Source organism: Hoplias malabaricus, chromosome 2 (genome assembly GCF_029633855.1).
Source record: "Hoplias malabaricus isolate fHopMal1 chromosome 2, fHopMal1.hap1, whole genome shotgun sequence".
NCBI classification, from domain to species: domain Eukaryota; kingdom Metazoa; phylum Chordata; class Actinopteri; order Characiformes; family Erythrinidae; genus Hoplias; species Hoplias malabaricus.
This window is the reverse complement of record NC_089801.1, coordinates 15,842,652-15,868,761: the sequence shown is the minus strand read 5'-3', so window position 1 is coordinate 15,868,761 and position 26,110 is coordinate 15,842,652. Positions and strand designations below refer to the sequence as shown.

The following is a 26,110-nucleotide window of genomic DNA, read 5'->3' as shown; positions in this document are numbered from 1 at the left end:
TGGGTCTGTATTCCTCAACCAGCTGATTTATTCCTCTTTCCTACTTTCTTTTTTCCTCTAATCAGAAGTGTGGAATGTGCAGCTTATGTCAGTGAGAGGCAGGTACTGAGACTGGTGCTAATTACCCTCTCTCTCTCTCTCTCTCTCTCTCCGCCTGCTCTCTCTTACTCTCACTCGTCCAACCGCCCTCCCTCTCTCCCTCCCTGCCTCCCTATTCTCTCAGAGCACGAGAAGTTGGCTCAGACGGGGAAGCGAAAGAGTCAAGAGACAGAAAGCAAAAGAAAAAAAATAAAGAAGAGAAACTTCCTTTAGACTCTACTCTTTTTTCCTCTTTTTTGGACTTCTTTCTCCCTCTTCTTCTTCATCCTCACAGCTCGGACTGTCAGGAGCAGAGAAGAAGAGAGAAAGAAAAAAGAGAGAGAGCAAGAGAGGATGAAAGTGGCTGGATAACTACGCTGCTGAGAACCACACTTTGACAGCTACTCAGCATTGCAGGTGAGACCCTTTTTTTTTTTATTATTTCTCAGATCCATTAATTCTCACTGTTTTTAACAATCTCTCTCTCTCTCTCTCTCTCTCTCTCTCTCTCTCTCTCTCTCTCTCTCTCTCTCTCTCTCTCTCAGCGTGTGTGATTTCTGATCTGTTCTTTCTCTCTTCTCCCCCTCTTTCAGATTGATATTTCTAGTTTTTCTCTTGTTTTTCTCTTTCAGTGCAGATGGTGCTGGGCTCCACTTGACTCTTCTGACCTTATTTATTATGATTGTATGACAGTCTCTCCCTCTCTTTCTGTGTGTGTGTGTGTGTGTGTGTGTGTGTGTGTGTGTAACTCTCAACACTTTCTCCGTCTCTCTCTGACAATTTCTATTTATCACATTTGCGATGCCCATTCTGCCCACTTTTCTCTTTCTGAATCTGTCACTCTGTCTCTCATTCACTCTTTTACTTCTTTACTCATTTCACATTCTCTCTCTCTCTCTCTCTCTCTCTCTCTCTCACTCTCCCTCTCTCTCTCTCTGTTCTCTAATTCTCTTATTCATCCTGTCATTATATTTTATGCATTTTGTTAGTTTATTTTTCTTTTCTACTCCTCTCTCATTCTCTGTCCTCTTTTGAGCGTGAGGGTATCTCTGGGTTGTGAAAACTAGGTTGAAAGTTGCTCTGTGTGTGTGTGTGTTTGTGTGTGTGTGTGTTGTGTAACTGCACTCAGGGGGTGTGCTGTAATTTAGTGTGTGTGAAAGAGTCAGGTTTCTGACACTGAGAGATGGCTCAATCTAATACAGAGAGAGAAAGAGAGACAGAATGAGAGAAAGACAGAGAGAGAGAGAGAGACGGGGTGGGGGGTGATTGGATTAAACCTGTATATAAGTGTCTGATTTATAGACTATATATGGATCAACTTTTGTACTCTGGGCTGGGTCCTGTTTTTGCTGTGTGTTTCAGGGAAGGTCTAAGGCACCATAACCATAGTCTTGTTCAAATAAAAGCTCTTATAAACCCTCATTGCTCAAGAAAGACAACCTAACACTCATCATAGTCATCTTGAGTAAATACTGTATGGAAAAGATCTGCTCATATTGTGTTGTGCAATGGAAAAGTGTTTCGATTTCAGTCCTGTGGTGTGTGTGTGTGTGTGTGTGTGTGTGTGTAAGATATGTTTGAATATGTTTTTGACGTTGGCTAGTGGTCAAAGGTGACAACCCAGAGACAGTATCCAGCTGCTTGGCATTGTGGGGGTTGTAGTTTTACATAACATAAAGAGGGAGCAGGGTTCGTTTTGGCCTGCCATGTCTGTGGGGTGTCATGTTTGTGTATTTGTGTGTGTGTGTGTGAGAGATCAGGTGATTAAGTGTCACTGTTTTTAGTGTAAATACTGCAACGTTAAAATGTGTGTGTGTTTGTTTGGGAACATTTACAGGACAGGTAATGTGTGTGTGTGTGTGTGTGTGTGTGTGTGTGTATGTGTGTGTGGGATCGGTACCCTTTCTGTCTCCATTTTGATGCTTATCAAACCATTCAACCATTCAGTTGTGCTTATATCCCTATACTGCCAGGTCCTTGTGTTGCTGTGAATAAAGAAACCTTATAGGAGAATGGAAAAAGGCTTAATGGCAAAAATAATTAAATAATAAAGTAAATATTAAATAATAATAATAAATAAGTGCCATTGGAATGTTATCTTGTGCTTTGAACAGTGTCAGTGTATTTATTAAATATAACATTGCTCTTTTACCCTCCAGGAAAATCTATATTGCTAATAGTTTGTATACACCTGCTTATCCATTACTTCTAAAAGCAATGGTAATGACAGGGACATTGTCCCTACTTATAGCCTCTACATTTCTTAAGAGGATTTTGACTTAATACAGGTACATTTTGGTAAGGATTTGTTGACATTCAGCTACAGGAACATTAGTGAGGTCAGGCACGGATGTTAGATGATTAGTTCTGGATCACAAATGCTACTCCAAATCATCCAAGGAGTATTTAATGGATCACTGCAGATAGTAGTCCCAGGTTCCACTGCTCCTTTGCCAAAGACAGGGGGCTTTACACCCTTGGCATTGAGCACGCTGACTTTGGCCTAGAACAGAGGTCACTAATAAGTGGACCATGATCCAGGTCCGAACCCAGACACTGTCCTATCCAGACTTGGTCTTATAAGTGATAAACTACTGACAATTATTTCATTTTGAACTGAGTTCAGATTTGGCTGAATATTGTTTTAACCAGTGTAACTTTTCTAGATTTTAGGGCACAGGTTTAGCAGTCCAGGAAACTCACAGACCAATTGCATGCGTCTTACCTATCCCATGTGACGCTAGTCAGCCAATCGTATCTGACTAGTCAATCAGAACACTCAACAAGGCATCTGTTTACAGATTAAATTGAGCCTGTCAATCAAATGAGCCCATCAATTTGGTGGTTATGGATAAAGAGCCAATCAGCTTACTGGAGGAGGGTTGACAAGATTGTGACAATAGTCTGGAAAAGCAGGAAATTCAAGCTCCACTATGAGTCATTAGGCACTTTATATTAATATGCATGTATAACAATTCTGTTTTAAAAGCATTCTGATTTATTTTTAAATGTTATTTAAAGTAAAAAAAGTTACATACTGTAAGTAAAAATTTGTAAATTTTGTAAAAATTGACAATATTGTTGAAATACATTGAATTGTAACTGTACTTGTACCTTAATTTGACGTTAAGTTGTTGATTGTATAAAATGACTGAATGGTTCGTTTATCTGCTAGGCTGCTTTAAACTACAGGATATGGCACTGAACCATAACACTAGTTAGACACAGTATTCCATACCTTGGCTTAAGGACATTTGCTCTAACTGGCCCATATTAATTTTTATAAAATACACCTGGCCTAGAGCATTTCATTTAAAGAAACACTATGTACTATGTCACCGTTGCTACTCCTTGTTCAGCACTGCAAAAATTGCACTATGTAACATTTGTAGAAGGGGAGGAAACGACCACAGAATTCCCCCTTGATTTCAGGACAGTGCTGTAAAAATAAATAACACTCTGCCACCATAAGGAGCAAATATCCCAAATCTGCTAATCTACTAATTACATAGTGTAGCTTTAAATTTTTCCCAAGGAGATTATACAAGCTGTACATACACAACAGAATGTGTGTGTGTGTATTTGTGTGTGTCTGTGTGCTAATGGGTGCACCACAAATGTAGGGCCTTATTTATACATAATACATTACTCTCTGTTCATATTTAGACAGTTATTTGTAGACAGTACAACAAAATGTTGGAATGTTTTTTTCTTTATTTTTGCATTGCTTCATTTTTACTTGTCTCCTGTATGAGAACATGTTATAAATATCAAGTCTAATAGTTTTTGAAGTACTGCTACACAAGGGAAGTAACAGACACAATTGTTCAGAGCCTCCACTGACTGAATAGTTCCATTTCCTCCTTGGGAAACACAGACACAATTGTTTATGTACAATGTCAGGACCCAGTGGCAGTAACTCCCAACTGAATCTTTTAACATGAGCACATTTCATTGTACTTGACATATTGTTCTACAAATCTGGCTGTTGAGCCATGCTGGTTAAACATGCCTGGGGGATGTGAGTTATTGTATGCCACTGTAGTATGCAGATATCATTCATTCACTCATTCATTCATTTTTTGTACTCACTTCATCTTTGAATTTCACAATATACAGACCTTTAGGATTACACTCATGAGCCATTACAGTATCAACACCTTTTTGTTTCTACCCTCACAGCTCCTCTGACCATACAGGAGCATTTGGTACTATTACAGGTACAGGCAGGATACAATTTGTTGCTCTGCATACTTTGTTTGGCCACTTTCACCCTGTCATTCAATGTTCAGGACCCCTACAGGACCACCACTTATTTTGAGTGCTGCAGTGACACCTGATGTGGTGATGGTGTGTGTTGCTATGGTATGAGTGGATCAGACACAGTAGTGCTGCTGAAATCACTGCTGGACTGAGCACTGCTGTGTCTGATCCACTCATACCAGCACACAATACTCACACCATTCATAGAAACAAAGAGATCGTTTTATTGTTATGGCTGATTTGCGTATATTGTTGCCGTTAGAACAAAACCCAAAATGTCCGACCTAAAAACCCAGGACCATTTTGTAGGTCCCCTTTTTTTCTGGATTTCCTGCAACATGAGAAGACTTTTGTCCTGACAACAAACACACACACACACACACACACACACACACACACACACACACACACACACACATATCCTTATAATCCTTCAACCTCCAGACCTTTAGTGTGACCTTCCTAAACTGGAGTTAGACACAATAGAGAGAGAATGAGGGATTGAGAAAGAGACATTGAGGTCACCTCTGCCTTCTCTGTTCTTCAAGTCATATGACTGGTCATGTGACCCCCTCAGCATGACATTAACCCTGAGAGACATCTGGACAGCAATGTGTGTGTGTTTGTGTGTGTGTTAGCTTGTGCGTGTGTGTGCATGTGTGAGCGCATTTGTGTGCTTCACCGCAAGAGAGAAACAGGATCTCTGCTCTTTCCCTTCTGCTTTTTCTTCCCATCTCTTTCTCTCTCTCATACACACACACACACACACACACACACACACACACACACAGGTAGACACACACTAAATACCTGCACTCCCACTCCACAATGAATGCTTTCTTCCTCAGGTCCGATAGACATGACTGGAAGTGTGTGTGTGTGTGTGTGTACTTACAAAAACACCTTGGCTTTATAGGAAAACCAAAGTACACAGAGCTAACTTACAAAACAAGCACCAACAAAATGATTCTCGCTTTTTAAGTGTTCTGTGTTTTCTTTCTATGACATCAAATGGCAAAACTTTTTATTTTTTCTTGGATCCTGAGATTAGGACTAGAGTTAGGCTTGGCTTTAGACAATTCATAGTGTTATTCTCAATGTCTGCATTAGAGTAGCATTTAATAGTCCTCTAATAAATCGAATTGTTGGTGCTGTGGGCAGCAGCTGACAGTGAGGATCGCAGGAAACTGTAGGAAAAAGGAAAATCCATTTACCTGCCAAAATCAAAGTACAGTGTACAGTCTGTGGTGGAAATACTACAAACTAATAAAACCAATCCCAATGCTAGCAGTGTACAACCACAGAGCTACCTACATTTTTCATGAAATAAAATAAATAAATAAAAAAAAAGCCGAAATTAGTGCAGTGGAGTACACAATATTCTATATCTTGTTTATTTACTACTTTAAGGTTCACTCACTGTGGACGCAGATGTTCCTTTATTGCATGAGTTTAAGGTCACAGCTGATGGTACTAGGTCAGGGACCTGTAGGATGAATTGTATCAAAAGTTTGTGATCCAGAACTAATCATCCAACATCAGTACCTGACTTCACTTACGTTTTTGTTGCTTGGAAATAGCCCAACATCCTAGTGCACAGCAAATGTAAGCAAACGAAACTGTTTGGTCTTATAGGAATGGTTTCCTAGTCCTGAACTACAGAGCGTTTTGAATGGTTAATATCCATTATAAAGAGGATATAGTCCAGGACTAGGCTTATTCCCTGTCTGGGAAACCACCTCCTAGTGTATAATGCCTATGAATACAGCTTTAATTAAATGGTAGACATGGGGCTCTTTAATATCTTATACATAGAGTTGCATATACCAAATATATGTTAGGTTTAAATGTACTGTTGTTTAAAGGTAGACTGTTGTTTTATATTGTCAGTGTGAGGATACAATCATTTCTGTTGACTCGTTCAGGTATTTTAGAATGGTGTAAAACAATAAGAGGCATGACCCCACATTAAAAGGAGTGTAAATGTGTGTGAGAGATGCTTAGATTGATAGTGACTTATAAGGGGCGGGGCTTCTTGAGACCAAAGGCTCCCACTGTGTGCTGCCCCTCAAAACTCTCTCTCTCTCACACACATTTAAGTGAAAAATGTTTTAAACCCAACCCCCAGCCCCCTATTCCTCGTAATGCTTTTATACCGCTTCATTACACACCCTTCACTTTCATTTTATCTTGCTGCTTCACTCTTTTCTTCTGCCCTTTACTTTTGATAAGTTTACTCCATAACTCTTTTTTTATTACACAGTGAACATTATAAGGTAGTTATTTTTTGCTGTAGCCTGAGCTGTGTGTGTACCGGTGAGCACAGAATATATTGATATATTGCTGATATCCTTTTTTGTGTTTGCTAATGCTTTAATATGAGGGTCCGCTATTGCCACTTCTTACAGTCAAGTCAGTATACCATTGCTGTAACTTGATACTTTTTTGTAATTTCTTTACAATTTTACCTCATTTGAATATGCCAGCAGCCTTTATAACTTGAAATTGATTTATATAATTAATGTATGAACAGAAATAGTTCCAAATGAAACAAAAAGGACAAAAGCTACGCCCATGTACTTGTATAAAAAAAAGAAGCATATAGTTCTCCTGCAAAGTTAGCCCACCATTTTAAAGATAAGATACAGTCTCTGACAGAGACTACATATTATATTCAGCTTTTCCCTAACCATAAATCTAGCACCGACTCTAATAGTGGTATGGCCAACATGTAATATTGTGACATTTAAAGACAGCATGCACTTCTCGATATTTGGGTTATTTGATATTTTGATTTTCATCATTTGTCATGGGCTAAACACATCAGTTGTGCCACATTAAAAAAAAAAAATAATAATATAATAACAGTTAATTCAATAAATTTTCCTTAATGGTTAAAATGCTTCACTATGCTAGTCCAATTAAACAGGCCTTATTATACTCTGTTTATAATGGAGCATGCAGTGGTCATTGACATTTGAGAGAAAACTCTACTGTGTCATAATTCTCACAGAGTTCTAACCCTGTTCTTAAATTTTTCACCAATTAGACTTCATTCACATTTAGAGCTTGGGTGGGAAAGAGCAGTTACTAAGAACACATTCCATTGCGGAATGGTCATAACTATGCTCTATGCCATACTCCCTTCTAAGTAAGAACCCTCCTGCCAGTTTACACATTATTACTCAATAATGAAGCTATACTTTCTCTGCTGTCACATAATTGTGGACAATAGTTTGGGTTCAAGTCCTGCTCCGGATGACCGTCTGTGAGGAGTTTGGTGTGTTTCCACGTAGGTTTCCTCCAGGTGCTTCAGTTTCCTCCCACGGTCACTCAAAAGTGTCCCTAGGTGTGAGTGTGTGAGTGGGTGTTGCCCTGCGAAGGCCCTCTTCAGTGTGTGTTATTGCCTTGCACCCAGTGATTCCGGGTAGGCTTCGGACACACTGCGACCCTGAACTGGATAAGTGGTTACAGACAATGAATGAATGTAGCTCATAAAGATAATACAAAACAGTAACTAAAAGATGTTTTTTTGTATGTGAAATGACTTAAAGTCATCCTGTTTTACTGTAACGGTTTAAAACACATTTTACTTTCACTACCCTGTAAACACACATGTAGTCAGAGACATTTCTTACGGAATTTGCAGTTAACACTAGCAATAACAAAGGCAAGATTATGGAATGTTATTAGATTCTTAGTCTTAGCTCATTAAAATAATTTGAGACATTGTTTTGTAAGTGTTTTGAAATTGAAATCCATACTACCTTTGTGTTTGCAAGTAGGAAATATATATATTATGGCTAATATAAACTTGGTTATAAATATATTTGTACATGCATTATTGGTTGAAGTAAAAAAAGCAACTATGTTTTTTTTGTCATATTTTAAGTAATTGTATTCAATTCTTCAAAATATAATTTTAAAATATTCTAACTACGTTTATAATTAATAACTTTTGTTATTATGTAATTTATAATATATACCTCATAATTGATCGAATCGCAAGGATAAGGCATCCTTGAACTAAATATTAGCCTCTTCTCAGCTATTATTGAATTCATTTTCAACTCTGTTCATAGTTTTGCACAAATATAAAGGTATTTATAGTCAATATACATATAAAAGTACAGTTCTTTACTGTTACATACACATTGGAACCCAATATTTTCCTACCTATAGACAGGACTGTATACATTTTTACTAATGCAAACTATGTTGGTAATGAATATATATATATATTCCATGTAATTTTGGAGCATTTCTATTGGTCCATTAATTATGAAGTTTTCACAAACCTTGAAGGACAGATTGTTCTCTATGTAAATATTTATTATTCTGTACTAAAATATTAAATGTAAATCAAATGCATTGCCAAGTGACAGTAACTCTCAGTTCTAACTTACTACAACACGTCATGCGATTACTGTCGTACTGCATTTCTCTTCATAACAGAAATGTGCACATGCTGAACACTGGAGGGCACTTTAGTGTTCGGATATATTTAGTGCTTGCTTAATGCTTAGTTACATACTTGTCTTGGAAGGTGCAGTTTGTGATTAAACTGTGATACTGAGAATAGGTGCGCACACGCACACACACACACACAAACGTACACACTTACCATCAGATGACCTTGACTCAAGTGTTTATGTTGCAGCGTCAGACATTTTTCCTCTTCGACTTCATCAAGTGACGTTAGCAGTGTGTTTGTGTGTGTGTTTGAAGAGTGTGTTTATGGCAGACATTTTGAGTTCGACCTGATTTTCCAGTTTGGCTTTTTACAAGTAGTGTATGTGTATGAAGGTAATGCGGTGTCTGGAAAAACCTCAAGGGCCAGGTGTGTTAAAAACAGACCTCCCATTCTGTACCGTCAGAGTTTTACCAAAGAGTGTGTGTGTCTTTGTGCATAAATATATGCACGGAGACACACACAGTCTTGGGTGTCTGTTACTAACTGGACCATTCTCAGTGCTGCAGTGATATTGAATTGATGGTGATGTGTTAGTGTGTGTTGTGCTGATACAAGTGGATCAGACGGCAGTGCTGCTGGAGTTTTTAAACACTGTCCACTCACTGTCCACTTTGTCAGACAAACCTACCTCGTTGGTCCACCTTGTAGATGTAAAGTCTGAGACAGTGGCTCATCTGTTGCTGCACAGTTTGTGTTGGTCATCCTCTAGTCCTTCATCAACAGGCATAGGATGCTGTTGGTTGGATATTTTTGGCCGATGGACTATTCAGTGGAAACTCTAGTAGCACTGCCGTGTTAGATCCATTCATACCAGAGCAACATACATTAACACACCACTACAGCACTGAGAGCAGACCACAGTCTGTAATTGTAAAGTGCTGATTAAATAGACTATATATAAATCTCCCATAATTGTGGCTACTTTTTTAATACTGATTTCTGATAACTACCCTATGATGGTTGGCTTCTGGATCAGAAACACTCCAACTAATAACTTAGACATCTGACAGAGCTCCATCACTCTAGAGATTAGCTCACACATGGTATTTGGCATGGTGACATTATGCTCATTTGTAGCTGCTACTTAGCATTCTGTTCCATTGGCAATCATTACTTAGGGAGAGCATAGAAGCAGTGCATGCAACTTCCAGCACTACTGCTATTAATAGGGTCACCCGAATTAAAAAAGACGTCTACAAACCTTTGTATATACATTATAGTGGATAGATGACCGGGCTCTACATTTGTCCACTATTACCTGTGTGTTTTGTGTCTGTGCAGTGTTTTTCATGCTGCTGAGGACACAGTTTTAAACAGCAGACTTTGCTCCTCATCAAGGCTTGTTTACACTTTAGCCAAGCTAACCTTCTTTTATGGCTTACCCATAACACTCAGAGGCGGGGGTTTTATGACATTGCCATAGTAATTGGAAGATTAACCCCCACCCAGGCCTTTTCTCCATCTCAAGGTTCAGTCTGAAAGGCTGACGTTCCTGATTCGCTTCCCAGTAGATTTCCCTCAGTCTGTTCATATGTGTGTGGATTTAATTTTGTTTGTTCTGTGCGGTCACCTGGGGTCAAAGTGATCAGCTAGTGACCTGGAACAGGAACTCAGTTTGACCTGAATGTAGCATAATTTCCACTCTAGCATTCATGTATTCTGTTGCCCCTACTTTCACCATCTCGCAAATACACACTTCCCCACACAATAGGTTATCTTTTAGGTAAGGAGTTGAATGTGTAACAGAGAGTGACCACTCTCATATGACTCTCCAGTGACTTAACCCATGAATTTGAAGTGCACTTTCCAAACATTTCACCTCAGTTCAATTCAAGTGATTTTCAACTGTCTAATACTTGCTCCCTATAACCATGAGGCAAAAGAACACAAGCCAAGTCTCAAAACAGAAACCCATATTTATATTTCTTATGACTAAGACACATACCATAAATGGACTGTAAAACAACACCTGTGTAAGTCACATCTTAGTCCACAGGACCTTGTAAGTCCAAACTAAACTGAATGGATCTGACAATTATCAAGCCATTCATGAGCTGAGTCAGACGTACAGTCTTACTAAAACTAAAATTTCCAATGAAATAAACCTAAACTACATATTATGCAACCTTATTCTACAAACGATGTAATAGATACAGTACATGTAATGTAGGGATCACCTAGAGTTATCTTTTTAATACTGTGTACAGGTGAAACCAATGACTATATAAAACATGTTTCTAAAGAATTATAAATGTTTAAAATGTATATATATTTGTAATTGTATTATTTATTTTATTTTTATTTCAGTTTATTTTATTTTTTTCATTTATTCCTTTTTTCATTCATTCATAGTCTGCAACCTCTTATGCAATTCAGTGTCATGGTGGGTCCAGACCCTACTCTGAATCACTGGGCGCAAACAGGAACACATGCTGTATGTGGATTTTAAAATATTTTTTAAATATTTTTTAAGTATACTATTTTAAAATAAAGTGGTTGTGATGTAAACAAACATATTCAGAGTGATCTGATGTAAAATGGTGAATTAGAGACCAGCCCTTACCATATTGGTGATAGGAACAAGAAGTCACAAATACAGTGATTTTATTTACTATCCAAACTGGCCAGTGAACTTACACATTTCGATGCAAAGCAAATGACAGAACTGACTCACTCACTCTGTCATTCACTCGCTCACTCACATTTAACAAAATGCTCCCCAAATGGTGATACGTAATGCTTTGCATGAGTGACAATGTGTCCTTGTTATATGATATAAATAATACTAAAAGTAGTGGTAAATCTGTAAATTTTTTTGCTGTATTATTCATACAAAGTATCCATGTATAAATATATTTACATGGTATGTACAGATGAAGATTCATTCATTCATCTTCTATAAACGCTTGTCCAGTTCAGGGTTGCGGTGGGTGCGGAGTCCACCCGGAATCACTGGGCAAAAGGCCAGAACGCACTCTGGAGGGACGCTAGTCCTTCACAGGGCGACACACACACACACCTATGGACAGTTTTGAGTCACCAATACACCTGCCAACGTGTGTTTTGGACTGTGGGAGAAAAAACAACTCCTCACAGACAGTCACCAGGAATGAGACTTGAACCCACAACCCCAGGACTCTGGAGCTGTGTGACTGCGACACTACCTGCTACACCATCATACCATCCTACAGATGTGAGCAGTAAATATACAGTACTACAGTAATAGTGTATCTACACAGTAAATTTAAACCAGCATCATCATACAACATTTGCTTCCATACTTCCATTTTAATTTGTATTGCCAGTGTTTAGAGTCATTAAGATCAGGTCCACACATCAATGTGTCTGCTTTATCAGCGTTACTACAGCAACACACCCACCCACACACACACACACACACACACTTCGACATGTAGCTACCTGTCTTCACAACAAGTCTGATATCATTAAATTGTACTATGTTTTGCAAATTTTGTCTTATTCTACATTCCTTTTACACTAGAGGCCATGATTGTCCTCTAATATAATCAAATACAGTTGACAAAATTGGGTCTTAGGCTTGAGCATATAGTTTAACAAAATGTACAATTGACCACGGAATCCTGAATTACAAACTTTTTAAAATAACAATTTATTACTGTATGTAATCTTTGACAGTGTGTGCTATTTTGGGGTCCCAATTTTCATTTTTTACTAAGGTTGTGTTTGTAGTGGTGTCTGACAACATAGTGGTCAATTTTCAGTACACCTAAACAATCCCACAATGCACTGCTAAAACAAATGCGGGATTAACGGGTACCCATAACTTGCATGAGTTATTGTCCACAATTGTTCACTACCATCCTGGATTCAGTTCATTATAATAGTGCACTGCATAGTGAGTAACATAGGGAATAGTGAATAGGGAGCCATTTCAGACACAGTGAAAGTGTACTCCACCAAGTTCAAAGAAACTGAATTGATTTTGTGATGTCATAAAAAGCACTGCCCCCACTCACTCTGAATTCATGAGTATTTGAGGCTAGACGGCATTTTTAATGAAGTGTAATATAGGCCAAACATAAATACATTAGATACACAAAAGGAAAGTGGGTATAATCATTCATTATTATTATCATCTAAATGTAACACAAATAATGCCTATGTTTTTCTTAATCTCAGCAAATGTATATAATATATAAATGGTCCATTGAAAAAAGAAGCAACAAAAAAACTGATGAACTATATTCTGTAATTATAGAACTATTAATTGCTCTTGTACAGTCAGTGGAGTTGATAAAATGAACAAACATTGAAGAAATATGTTAAATGTTAATGTCAATCACATATCAGTATTAGATCTTTACCTAACATTCTATGCTTTTATTCATACATAATAAATGCTAACAGGCATTGAACAAAATTCATATTTAAATAGAAAAGCAGTTGAAACAGAAACAGGACAAGCCACTTTTCAATTCAATTCACTGAATCAACTGAAATATCCAATGACAAGTGGGTTTTTATGGCATCAGAAGCCTTCTGGGGACGTTTATTTTTAAGAGTGAAGTTTCAGAGTTACAGTGTGATCTATGGTAGTTACTGAATAGTTAGCTTGAAGTTTGATGGGTTGCTATTATTGTTAGTGACATGGGGGCAGTACAGAATATGCTGTTCTGTCTGAAAGGAACTTTCACTGAATCAATGTATAAGTTTTTCTTTTAATCACCCCACTTTACACCTTTTATTAAATGGTCTCTCTCTCTCTCTCTCTCTCTCTCTTTCTCTCTCTCGTTCTAATTCTCTATCTCTTGTCACACCCAAGAAATTTGCTCTCTTTTGAAATCCTGAAAAAGAGAGCCTGAAGTAGGTGGGTAGGCAGGTAGGTAGGTAGGAGGGGGCACATTTTTCTTAGCACCACCCCTCACAGGCATTGAGCAAACACTCCACTGCCTCCTACACACTCTCACACACTCCACTGCTTCACCAGCCATACAAGTGTGTCTGCGTATGAGTGTGTGAGATAGGGAGAGAGAGAAGTAGGGTGAGACAGCGAGAGAGGGTTGAACATACAGGTGAGGAAGCTAGTGTTTGTGTGTTTGTATGAGCTTGGTGACACAACACACTCACACTAACTGCTGTGCTAGCTGGACACTCAGACACCTGGGTCACCTGAGGAGGCAGGTACAGTGTCTCTTTTCTTAGAAGTCCTGCTGTGTGTGTGTGTGTGTGTGTGTGTGTGTGTGTGTGTGTGTGTGTGTGTGTCTGTTTTTTGACTGTATCCAAACTACCATTCAAAATTTCATGTGTGTATTCTGTATATGATTACTAGATTCACCCTTAGGCCCTTTTTTCTTCAGCAATTATATGTTTATTTTCCAGCTTGCTCATTGGTTGTTTCTGATCATGATGTCATAGATGATTATGATGTCACTTCTAAGTTGGTAAATCTGATTTTAGCAACCTTGCTTAACCTTCAGTAGACTAACCTAAATATTTTGGATATACTGCTGTATAAAACTTTAATTCAGGGATTGAAATGCTCACTCTCTCTTGCTCTGTGTGTTTCTCTATGTCTAAGAGTGTAATTGCTTTTCGGTCTTTGGACTCTGCAACTTTGTCCTCCAATGTTTGCTGTAAGGGTGGGCCCTGAACATGTATGTATGTGTGTGTGTGTGTATGTGTGTGTGTGTGTGTGTTTACATGTAAAACAGTTATCAGTGAGGCTGTGCAGTGTATTATTACATACATTTGGTGTCTTGAACTTCATCTGAAGCAATAGCATCATATTTTAAAATGTGTTTCACTCAAAATCATGTCCTGTCATCACCAATCAGATGAATTCTAAAACTGCCCTGTAACACAGATGCCGGATCTAAATGTCAATTTCTGTCCTCCACTATACTGATAGGAATTAAATGAAACTTATGGAAATGATTCATTTACCTTCAGACATCAACCTAAATTACACCACTAGCATTCTATTGTATTTTCATGTATAGTTCCATAAACACTGCATGTGATTAATTACTGTTTTTACCCATTATTAATAGTAAGAACAAAACATATTGCTCTTGTCATCACCTCTCTGAATGGCTTTGTTGAGTGAAATGAAAATCTAATGAAATTTAGAATTTATTACCAAATAAATAAATAAATAAATATACTCTCCCAAATGACTTGAAATGGTTTAGGTGTGACCCTACACCTTCACCTTGTTTCAGTACACACAGATCTTTTAATATTCAATTAGTCCACACCTCTATCTTAATTTACCTTTCCACCGCTTACCTGCAGCTTGAAAGCCCTGCCCAGCAGGTTGATGGGATTAGTTCCTTATGTTTATGGTGTAAGAAATCCTGGCTGTGTGCATTTGCCTGTTTCAGTCTTTCTCTGGAACACTGCAGTTTCAAAGTGGAAAGGCTCGGCCATGGATTTGCCTGCTTATTTTTCTCATGCTTGTTTAAATATTTTTAAATAATTTAAAACTCTTTTTTTAAATTAAATTATAAAAAACACTTCATGGACATGTAACAAGGGAAAAGCTTGATTTTCACTGGAGGATGTCTTTAAGATTCAATTGAATAAAGTTGTTTACTAAATGCTTCAAATTAATCAGTAACTGCCATGACGCTATACTTTAAAAAATATAAATGGTCAACCAAGTTAATTGGTGCAAGAAGTATTTTTTCTACAGAAACTTTCAATGAGTGGTTCTGTTAAAAAATCATTTCTGTACAAATTAAGTATGGAGTGGTGGAGGGCTTGCCTGGTAGTGGTAGAAAAGTGGTAGAAATACAGTAATATAACTGTTTATAACTGAAACTTGGTTGAACAAATATCCACAAACTTTTGTAAATATGTTTTGTGTAAGTGTGTAATTTTGAGGAATTTAGCAGGTCCAGGAAAAGGCCAAAACTGAAGCAGACATCTTAGGGTTATAGATAGGGAAGTGAAGGCAGAGTATAGACCAGAATAAAAGTCCTAGCTGTGTAACATTCTGTTGTTAGGATTAGCACATTGCAGAAAGAGTGATAACAGATTTCAGCAGTATAGTGAAATTTATTATGACAAAAAAACTCAAATGTAAACCGTTTTGCCTCTTATACCAAATGTAATCAGCCAAGACATGTTTGGTGTCTGAAACATGCTCACTGGTGCTCTGAGGCAGAGTATGTGGCAGAGTAGTGAAATTGTTTATGCGCTAGCATTAGCTAAGAACTTTTATCATGTTAAATATGTTAATCCCCACTGTCTTATGATGTCATATGTTTAATGAAAAGCCCTTACACATAAATATTGCCAATACATGTACAAAATCGTAATGTGTTATTTAAATTATCATCAAAACTAAAGAAGCGTATTTAAGATATCAAAAAATAAAACAGTTCTGTGTCCATGTTTGTGTTTGTAGGGGAAGTGGGGATCAAGCTATATATAAAACATTATGGGAACTTACATAATTACCTGTCCCCATAACATAAATCATTAATGTTAGTGTAAGTTTAGAGTAATGGTTAAGGCTAGGTTTAGGCTAATCGTAGTTGTGATTAAAGTTTGGGCAAATCTCCAAAAAGAATGGAAGCCCAGGTAATGTCATCACGGAGACAAGACTCTGTTTGTGTGTGTGTGTGTGTGTGTGTGTGCACACACACTTTATATGATTCACCCTCAGGTCATTTATTTCTTTAGCAATTATATGCTTGTTGGCTAATCAACAACATGTTGGGGTGTGAGGGACATTGTGTACATCTGATTTTTCTCTCAGTCATTGTGGCATGGTATTTTGTGATTGGCTGAGGGAGCTGTGAGATCTGTATCAAAGCTGCTTGACTGGGCCCAGTCTTTATGTACCTTTAAGTTTGTTAACAGCAAGAATGAGTGATCAAGTTCAAGAGATAAGATTACAAATGATGCCATCATTTAACTCTGAGCAGTTCATAGTTCGTCTGGGAGCCGCTCTGTATGTATGTGATATTTAAATCCCAGTTGTATCCTCATTACTTTATGCTTTGTTAACACTCCAGAAGAATATGTGTCTGACTTGACAATATGTATCAGGTATTAGTCGGTTTCACTTTTCACCATGTGCTTAACGTTTTCTTTTCCACGAGTCAGATTGTTCCTCTCAGCTTGAGCAAGTCTAAGGAATGTGTGTGGCAGGTATGGGCTGTACAGGCAGGAGTGTAAGTGTGTGTGTGCACTTCTAATCAGACTTCATTTTTTTTATTTCCTTCTTCCTGATTCTCTCCCTATTTCACGAGTTTCAAAAGCTTTTCTAGATTATTTGTTGAAGCTGAGTATTTCTGATTCTAAATCTATTGTGTTTAGCTTTGCTATAATGACAGCTTGATAGATGTTCTTTGGTATTATTCCTTAGTGCCCTTACTTTACAATGAGGTGCATGTGGGCATAACCATGAAAAAAAACTTCTAGGTATTGCATCAAACTGTAAATATTTGTTTAATTCAATGGGAAAACCTCAAGGGTCTTCTGTGAAGTCACAAAGTTTTCTGGAAGCTATCAAAATGCAGGTTCATCATTTTTCAGTTCATCTTCATTTAAGGTCTGTTGTATTTACATAGTAAATATTATTATAATTATTTTATTTTTAAGTTATGGTCAGAAAGTAAACTCTTGAAACATCTACTTAAAAACTGCGTCCATATTGCCAAGTAAATAGCTGGACTGAAAATCTCATAAGTTTGGATTTCAGATTGACAGTCCCATTGACAAAATATGAAGCAGTAGTGGAATAAATCAATTATGTATTGATTTATGGTGGGTGGGATCAGTTTTACATAATCAGTCTTGTCCTAGAAATGAATAGTAAGTAGTAATAGTCTGAGAAACATGTTAATACCAGTTTCCAGCTTCAAATAAAACATATGGAATTTATTAAACAAGCTTGAAATATCTGTATATACTATAACAGCCAAACTAAGTCAATATGCACCAGCATTAACTTAACTCAAACACTATGAGAAACACTATAGGGATGCTAGAGGAAATTAGAATTCTTAGGGTTTTCATGTGTTTTGGGGTTCATATGTATACCTTGAACCAAATGGCTAGCTCTATAAGTCACTAATGTTAGTATAATTGCGATTACTATAATCAAACGCTGGTGTTTGCCATAATCTGTTTGCTTGCTTTAATTAAAAGAAATAGGACGAAATCCAGGAAAGATCCTTAGTAAACTTTAAATATCAGTCTTATGATCACATTTTCATTTCTATTTATCCAGAGGAGTCTAAAACTGAAACCAAGCAGAATTACCACAGAAATGAACAGAAGGCACTTTGCTTACAGAAATGAAAGTCGGCCTTATAGGAAATAAACAACAAATCTCTCTCTCTTGCTGGGTTGCTGGGTCATTTCTGTGTAACTGACTGAATAATGCCCTTTGTTCTATCCAATTTTGATGGTTTGTGAATGGTTGGTAAATTCAGATTAGAGTGCCATTGTCTTTGAGACACTTCACAACCTATGACAGAAATAGAAGCTTGTTTCTATTTGCTCTTTTTGTTTTTGGATTCTGTAGACCAAGGTCACACTAAAAACCTTAAAATGTTACAGCTACCGACAACCAACCAAGAATACAAATTTAAATAAATATAAAGCTACAATAAAAGCTATTTTTGTGTATGTCAATGTCCCATAAAGGTACATTGTTGTTACCGGTGTAAATGTCCATCTGAGGTAGAGAAGGTGTTTTAAAGGCCAGTTATGTAGATACATACAGATCTTCCATATTAAATTAAAAGAACTGACTTTGCATTTACACTCCAGACTTTTTTATTTTTATTTTATTTATGAAAGCAAAATAAAAGTCTGGAGTTTAAGTGGGATTTATGAAATCATTTCAATTTCAAAATCAACCATCCATCATCTGTAACTGCTTATCCAATTCAGGGTCGCGGTGGGTCCAGAGCCTACCTGGAATCATTGGGCGCAAGGCAGGAATACACCCTGGAGGGGGCACCAGTTCTTCACAGGGCAACACACACACTCAAACCTACAGACACTTTTGAGTCGCCAATCCATCTACCAACATGTGTTTTTGGACTGTGGGAGGAAACCGGAGCACCCGGAGGAAACCCACGCGGACACAGGGAGAACACACCAAACTCTTCACAGACAGTCACCCGGAGCGGGAAAGACAAACACATTCCTAACAAAAAGTGAAAATGTATATATTTATCATTTGTTAAACAAGCAGTTCATCCAACTACCTGTTGTTGGCTGAATTAACATGCTTATGGTAACTTTTTTGTTCTAAACCTCCAGTTCCAGGCTCTACAATTGAATTGCTTCATTACTTAAGGTAGCACGTGTGTATCCTCCAGGTGCTCCATTTTCCTCCCACAGTCCAAAAACACACATTGGCAGGTGGATTGGTGACTCAAAAGTGTCCGAGTGTGTGTGTGTGTGTGTTGCCCTGTGAAGGACTGGCGCCCCCGTCAGGGTGTATTCCTGCCTTGCGCCCAATAATTCCAGGTAGGCTCTGGACCCACCGTGACCCTGAACTGGATCAGCGGATACAGATAATAAATGAATGAAGTAAAGGGACATGATGCATTATAACTACATTTAACTACAATAAAACAAAGGTTATTATACTTTTTTAAAGAAGAAAATACTGATATTTTTGGCTATTTTTGTCATTTGTGCTGTCATCTTGCTGCAAATTCAGTAAGCATTCATAGCTCTTTGTTTGAAGTGTGCCCCTAGATATCTCAATTCCAAGAGGTATATAGCCCGCCCCCTCTTTCCCAACAAAAACTGAGACACCCCACCCCTAGGTTAAATGGAGGGGTATGGCTAAGAGGTGAAATGGGATTCACCCTTGATCTCAGATATTGTGGCAAAGGCTAAATGTAATAGATATGTGAAGACTATCTCTAACCTATAACCAATCGTGCACTGCCAAATTTACTTCACATCTACAAGAACATCAAGATTAGTCTTCTCCTACATAAAATGAGGACTCTTGTAAAAGACAGTGTACTTTGCCAGTTGAGCAACAGAGATAAGCAGGTTCTTAATGTTAACGCGTGTGTTCATGAAGAGTTGCAGAGGTCAAAGTTTGCATATGTTGAAGTTTAATCATTATACCTCAGTTACAGAGATAGTTCTGAATGGAGAAACATCAGGTTTAAACCCTTAGCCTTCCAGGAGATGTCAGAGGGTTCAGACTTCCATTCTTCACTTTTGTTAATATTCACTCAATCTTTTTTCCATTGTTTTTAATGTAGTTAAAAAATAGTAAGCTTTTAGATATGGACATACAAGGACATTTGGGAGGACAGGCGTTACATATATATATACACTCTCACAGAATTATTCAATAGTACCTGAAGTTAGGGATTACATTTTTACCATAGAAGGGTACAGTAGTGTTAAATGTTATTTTTCCACTGCATGGTACCTGACTCTGGCACCTGGTAGCTTCTCCCACTGAAATGTAGCTGATGATGTTGCAAAACACTGTCTCTAACAGAGACCATGGGCATTGGAAACAACAATGGTGGTGGTACCATTAACTGTTGTTTACAATTCAGGTAGTCACTTCTTGCTGATTTACGAGACCGAACACATCTCCATACAGATCAGTAGAGTTTTTTCGTTCCTTGATGTACTGCCCTCTCTCACTGGAGTTTTTGGTCAACCACCACTCCAAGGAACATTTGAACCTCTTTAAAAGACCATGGCATAATTTTAAGAGCTGGGGTTGAGAGTCGGATAAAAAAAACAAATCATGCTGTACCCTTTTTTTAGGTTTTACAATAGTGTTGACTGATTTCATATGCCTCATTTCATCTCCAGGACTTATTATGTTCTTATATTTTACACAGCTCTATAATGAAACCTTACAAATATTCATCTCTTGTTCTGGAGAACAGAATTTAATGTACCTATAGGACACACAACTGGACTTTAAAACCACTGTTGTATATTGAAAGGTACATTTACACTGTGTGTACCTTTAGTAACCAATAATGTACCTGTACCTCCCTTTTTACTGTGAGTGTAGCATGGAAATTTTACCAACAGCTAGTTTGTGCTGGCTGTCTGTATTTTGTCATGATTGAAGATCTCTTTGGCCAGTCAGTGCTCTACAAGGTTTTCACATTATGGTTTAATCCCTGCCCTGCTCACTTGTAACCATGAGTGGGCAGCTATTAAAAAAATTCCCAGCTCCAGGTAAGAGGTACCAATTGGCCACTGCATGGTACTTCACTTTTGCTTTTCCATTAGGCAAAGCTGGTACGTCGTCCCTGGAAGCAGGTACTTTTTAATCTCTGCTCACTAATGGTTCCAAGAAGGAACTAACTGTGCTGTGTAAATATTGCAGAGCACTGACTAGTCTACACAGCGAAATAATAAAAAACCAACCAGGCACCAAGTGAGCTGAGCTGTGTAGAGTTGTGTAGAGCACTATGCAGTGGAAAAGCTCCCAAGTTTGCCTAATGGAAAAGCAAAAAAAAAAGCAAAAAAAAAAAAGCAGAGTAGGGCCGAGCAGAGTCAAGTGCACTGTAAACCCTAATGTTCAAAGTAATTAACTGGATTGAGTGATTCTACCTCAAAATATATTCAGACGTTTCACTCAATTAAGTATTTAAATTATTTTCAACAATATCTTCTTTTTGTGTGTGTGACACTGTAAAATATTGATTTAGCAGAGACCAGAGCAGCAATTTTCAACCAAGATAGCGGATGCTCTGGGGTTCACTGCTGGTAGTGAATTTGGAGAGGTTCATGTGTTTATTTCAGTGCAAGGGGTGGTGGTGCAACAGGTAGCATCTCTGTCACATAGACCCAGAGTCATAGGGTCGTGAGTTTGAGACTTATATCGGGTCACTACCCTGAGGAGTTTGGTGTGTTCCCCCACGGTGCACAAACACAGGTGGACTGGCCATGCAAGAGTGCCCCTAGTTGTGTGTGTTACAGACAATGCCTGAATTCATGGTTAAATTAGTTAATAATACTTAACAGTATTGCTTTTATGTATTAAGCATTAAATGAAGTTGTAGACACTTAAAGTAAATGTGTATGCATACTTTTGACATTTGAGTTTATGAACTTTTTTTATGGTAAAAGAGTGCCTTAACTTTTTTGAGTTCTGCTAACTTATTCAGGTTTACAGTGTAGGTACTATACAGTGGAAAAGCACCAAAAGTAATTGGCAAGTTGGCTGCCATTTGTCTTGAAGGGCTACGTAGGGGTTGTCTGTTGTTGTGGACACCGGCCTACAGTAAAGTGTTAGTAAGTAACTTAAGTTTTCATTTTTCAGTCATGTTTTTTTTTTCTGGTACAGCTCTAGGAAGTATAAAGAAGATGGTCATGTGATTTCTTAAGAATAAGTTATGACCTACGTGGGTCACACAAATGCCACATGTCTAAATGTCAGTTTGAGTATGTGTACAAACTAGCAGTGTTTTATATGATTTCAGTTTACATACATAAATATATAAGTTGACTACTGGGATTGACCTGAGTTTTGACCCTCAACACCACTGACCATTCTGCCTCTATCTTTTTTCTCTCTCTCTCCCTCTTTACCGCCTTTTGATCCTGAAAGCCCGCCACATCCGTCTCCACCTCCTCTCCCTTGCCGTGTGCACTGAGGTGTGAATGTACATGTGTGTTTGTGTGTGTGTGCTCAAGAGTCCTGACTGTGCCCTCTTAGTTACTCTATACAGCGAGTTGTTTGTTCGGGACAAGCAAGCACTGCATTTTTTCTCTGAAACACAATGTCTCTCACCCTCTCTCTCTCTCTCTCTCTCTGCACTTGTGCTCACTCATATGTCTCTATATATATTTGTGGTTTTTAGAGTTCTTGTTAAGTGAAAGAGAACCAAGACTTCTCCACACACACACACACACACACCCTTCAGCTGTTTGTCCTTTAATCAGCACCGTTATCACATTAGTGTAAACACACTCACACACACCAAGCACAGATATGTGAGTGAAAAGCTCATTTGACACAACATGTCAGTGAATGAATGGGGGAAAAAGTCCAACACCCATAGTGCTCACACACACACACACACCTTTGAAATATATGTGCTTTATTTCTTAATTTTTTAAGTCTTGACCTGTGTCTATGTGTTTGTGTGTGTGCACACATGGGAGTGTTTAATCAAAGTGCTGTGTGTTTTCTTAATGTACAAAAACAGCAGGACTGTCAGTACAAATGAGTACTCCCTGTCATTAATGTGTGTGAGCATTTGTGCTTGTGTTTATCAGCAGATAAGAGTTCAGAATAAGGCAAAACACAACAGGCCATATTATTAAAGGATCAGGGGGGTTTATCCAGACTTTCTCTCTCTTTCACACACACACACACACACACACACACACACACACACACTCACACTCCAAATCACTCATTGTTCTCCAGCATACAGTTTCTGAGTGTTCCATTCCTTCCCTATCAGCAGACTTTTTAGGGAGGCTAGTACATGCATTGTTCTTGTCTTTCATTTCCTCTTTCTTTTGCTAAGAGACATCGACAAGTGTTTTTGTAAAAGAAGTTGTGCCTGTGTCCTTGTATTAGGGCTGCGCAGTATAGCATTTGTTTAACCAGTATCATGATATTGGTCTTCACAATACCTATATCGCAAAAGGCTACAATATGTAAATTAATTTTCTATCCAATCACCCATCATCAATCATAATTAATACTGACCCTATCAGCCATAAAATTAACATCACCCCCTTGATTCTAAACTAATTGTCCATTTTATCATCTCCACTGGCTATACAGGTTCTACAGTTACATGTGTGTTGCTGTACATACTTTGTTAGCCCTCTTTCAACATGTTCTACAAAGATGAGTCCCTCCCATAGGATCAAAACAGCAGATATGATTTGGGTGGATCATTCTCAGCGCAGCAGTGACACTGATGTGGTAGTGATGTGTTAGTGAGTGTTGCGCTGGTACAGATCAGACACAGCAGTGCTAAGGGAGTTCCACCTTGTAGATGTAAAATCAGAAAAAGTAGCTCATCTGTTGCTGCACAGTTTGTGTTGGTTGCCCTCTAATCCTTCATCAGTGGACACAGGATCTTGTTGGCTGGATATTTTTGGTTGTTGGACTATTCGCAGTCCAGCACTGACATTGAAGGCTCTAAAAACTCCAGCAGCACTGCTGTGTCTGATTCACTCATATCAGCACAGCACACACTAACACACCACCATCATGTCAGTGTCACTGCAGCGCTGAGAATGATCCGCCATCCACATCATACCTGCTTTGTGATGATCCTGGTGTCATGGAGGGCAACCGATGGACTACAGTCTTTAATACTAAAACAACAAAGTGCACCTGCATGGTCAGTGGAGCTGAGAGAATGGGCAGTGATTGGCCGATTGATGTATATAGGTTATATTACAGGTGTTACATCATGGTTTTTACATAAATGCTGATGGTCGTTTACTTCCCAGTTAAATCAAAGATCAGGTGCTTCTGTCAATCAGTGTCTTAGATAAATGAGAGCCATAAACTCATTAACCTATCCCAGTCTTGAGTCAATATAGTTCTTCAACTGCTCTAGCGCTAACAGCATAGCAGTAAAGGTAATGACTGTCTAGCAACCTCAACTCATGATTCCTCATCTGACTGTACTGTATAGCTTAACCTACACTCACACACACATTGTAAATATACATACACATACAATACATATACTTTAGTTATGTCATACAATAACAATTTTAATTCAATATTATGTATATATTTATATATTTTTTTAGGTTATCTCAATTAGAAATGCACTGTCTGCAATCTAATCCAAGATATTTTCTAAGGTGAAGAGTATTAAAGGCAGTTCATGATTGTAATCAAAAAACACTATTTAAAAAATTCAGAAGATGTTCCCTCAGCATTTTGCTGCTCTCCGGACTGCTTGCATGCTCAAAACCAGTCAAATGTATTTACAAAACCCCAGTGTCTGTAAATGAGTAAAAAAACAAACTGTCTCCATCTGCTACGCTAAGCTCTCTCTCTGATCATGGCAAAGAACAGGCATCTGTTCACCCTTAAAAGACTGAGCTTCTGAACCTAAACAAACCAGAAAGAACAGCATTTCCCCACAATCTACATCCACTTTATTAGTGAAGAATGTATATTTTGGAAGATAGCAGTTAGTATTTTAATGCATTTGCCTGCATATAAATGAGCACAGTCAGATACTAATTTTGGATAAGTTTTGCAAAGTTCTCCACAGCGCAATGCTGGAAGCTTTATACCCCTCTAGCTCACGACTGCCATTGGACATGGTGACCTTAGCCTCGTGGGCAGGTGCTGCAGAGATTATACAACAATTAAAGTCTTTGTAGACAACTGAAAGGTAACTTAAAATAGCTAAATCCACTTATTAATTCATGTGTGGAGATACCTTTGGACATAAAGTATAATTGCCTAAGAACAGGAATTTCCTGGTGAAACTCTGTAAGGAGAAAGAGTCCAGGCTCATAAGGAAATGGAACAAAAATGAAAAACATGTTGTTTACCCGTCTGAGATGCTGTACCGGGGAAGTAACATTGGACAAATGTTTGGGTTGGTGACTATATATAGTACCTTATTAATACTTATATGTAATGAAATTAATAAAAGTAATCCTACACAAAAGAAAGAATGGGCAACTGTTTCACACTATGATAGTGCAATGTTAAAAAAATACAACAGGCTTTTTTTCCCTTTTGGCCCAACAAAACCCGTTTTTGTCCTGTAAATTTACAAAAACATGTACACAAACACACACCAAGTCTCTTCAATCTTTGTTAACTGTATGTGTCCATGTTCAAGTAGGCAGTGATTTGTGTGAGTTAATCATCCACCTGCTGCTGCCTCAGGTTTCTCTTACACACACACACACACACACACATATACGTATATAAAGGTCAACTTTTGCCCAGCAGATACCATGAGAAATAGGCCTCATGTTGGCTGGAAAATAATCAAACTCCACCATGTCTCTTGCTCTCTCTCACTCTCTTTTTCTTTCTCTCTCTCTTTATCCCTGTCCTCCCCTGTAGATTTTCACTTCCAGCTTTTTCCAGCATCTTTTAACGGAACAGGGACCTTTAACAGTTTCACTTCCAGAAACACACAGACATGTGCTCACGTGCTCGCTCACATACAAACACAACACACACGTATACTTAACAATGCTTAAACATCAGGACAATTCCCAACCTCTGTGTCCTCTGCTTAGGTTTTCTGTTACACCCCCAACTTTGCCCTTACACAACCTCTGGCACACTTCCATTACTCTTTTCCCTTATTTTTCTCCTACCTCTTC

General features: G+C 38.1%; 1 protein-coding gene across 4 annotated transcripts in view; it reads left to right on the top strand.

Moving 5' to 3' along the window:
- Window positions 1-248: 248 nt before the first annotated feature.
- The window catches only part of rbm47 (RNA binding motif protein 47), a 43,574-nt gene continuing 17,712 nt past the window's right edge, over window positions 249-26,110 (top strand). For 3 of the 4 annotated variants that reach the window (XM_066658944.1, XM_066658943.1, XM_066658939.1), the window contains exon 1: window positions 249-495. The gene's annotated coding sequence lies outside the window, so the exon portion shown is untranslated. Of the gene's footprint in view, window positions 496-13,842; window positions 13,979-26,110 lie in introns of those variants that run through there. The other variant, XM_066658941.1, reaches the window with a different exon arrangement.